The following is a 2,241-nucleotide window of genomic DNA, read 5'->3' on the forward strand; positions in this document are numbered from 1 at the left end:
TGGGGGTTCTGCATGAACAGCCTAATGGCTTCCTGGGCCCGGCGCCCCCCTCCCCCCCAATTCTCTGTCTCTCTGTGTGTCTCCATATTTGCATCTACACACACACACACACACACACACTCACCATCACACACACACTCACCATCACACACACACACACTCACACACAATCACACACACATTGACACACATACTCACTCACACAATCACACACACTCACAATCATACATACACACTGACATACTGACACTCACACAATCACACATACAGACATACTGACACACAATCACACACTCACAATCACACACATACTCACACACAGACATACTGACACACAATCACACACTCACAATCATACACTGACATACTGACACTCACACAATCACACACACTCAGTCACTCACAGAGACATACTGACACACAATCACACACACTCACAATCACACACTGACATACTGACACTCACACAATCACACACACTCACAATCACACACACACTGACGTGCTGACACACACAATCACACACACTCAGTCACACACAGAGACATACTGACACACAATCACACACACTCACAATCACACACTGACATACTGACACTCACACAATCACACACACTCACAATCACACACACACACTGACATACTGACACTCACACAATCACACACAGACATACTGACACTCACACACACACAATCACACACACTCACACACAGACATATTGACACTCACACAATCACACACACAATCACACACACTCACATACAGACATACTGACACTCACACAATCACACACACACTGACGTGCTGACACTCACACAATCACACACTCAGTCACACACAGAGACATACTGACACACAATCACACACACTCACAATCACACACACACACTGACATACTGACACTCACACAATCACACACAGACATACTGACACTCACACACACAATCACATACACTCACACAGAGACATATTGACACTCACACAATCACACACACTCACACACAGACATACTGACACTCACACAATCACACACACACACTGATGTGCTGACACTCACACAATCACACACACTCAGTCACACACAGAGACATACTGACACACAATCACACACACTCACAATCACACACACACACTGACATACTGACACTCACACAATCACACACACTCACACACTGACACACACAATCACACATACACACACTGATATACTGACACACACAATCACACACACTCACAATCTCATACACACACAGCTCTCATAACACTATCAGTTCTGCAATGACATCCTTAGACACACAATGACACAATAATCTACATACTCAGGACACAGAACCACACTCAGATCCACGAATGACATCCCTAGACACATCTTCCAAAGCTCTTTCTGCCTGTGTGTGTCTGTCTCTCTCAGGCTTTCAGTCTGACTGTCTCTGTCTCTCTGTCTCTCTGTCTCTCTCCCTTTGTGTCTCACGCTCTCAGTCTGTCTCTCTGTGTCTCTATATCTCTTTGTCTGTCTCTGGCTCTCTCTGGGAAAGGTGTCTCTGTCTCTATCTCTCTGTGTCTCTCTCTTTGTCTATTTCTCTGGCTCTCTGGCTCTGTCTCTGTCTCTGGGGAAGGTGTCTCTGTGTCTATCTCTCTGTGTCTCTCTTTCTCTTTGTCTCTTTCTCTGGCTGTCTCACTCTTTGTCTCTTTCTCTGGCTCTCTCTGGCTCTCTCTGTCTCTGTCTCTCTCTGGGGAAGGTGTCTCTGTCTCTATCTCTCTGTGTCTCTCTTTCTCTTTGTCTCTTTTTCTGGCTGTCTCTCTCTCTGTCTCTGGCTCTCTCTGTCCTGTCTCTCCATCTCCATCTCTCCCCCCACACACACACACTCACTCAGGGCCAACCCTCAGCCCGGCTCGGGGCGTTTCTGTACCTCTTGGGGCTTCCATGCTGCTACTCGGTAGAAAGAGGCGCAAGGGCCCAGTTCTCCCCGGCAGGTGCTCTGCAAACTGAAAGTGCCACAGAAATGCAGTCATTTTCATTTCCTAGCAAATAATCCAAAAAAACCTCCAAAACCCCACACAATCTCCCCCCCCCCCCGAAAAAAAAAAAAAACCTCCCCAGGGTTTTTTTAAATTATTATTTGCTAGGAAATGAAAACATAAATCCCAAACCCAAACTGCTAGAGTGGGGGAGGGGAGAGCCTCCCCCACTCCTTGGGAAGGGGGAGGAGCAGGCTAGAACCAGAGTTGGAAACTGGCTG

Source organism: Antechinus flavipes, chromosome 6 (genome assembly GCF_016432865.1).
Source record: "Antechinus flavipes isolate AdamAnt ecotype Samford, QLD, Australia chromosome 6, AdamAnt_v2, whole genome shotgun sequence".
Lineage (NCBI taxonomy): Eukaryota > Metazoa > Chordata > Mammalia > Dasyuromorphia > Dasyuridae > Antechinus > Antechinus flavipes.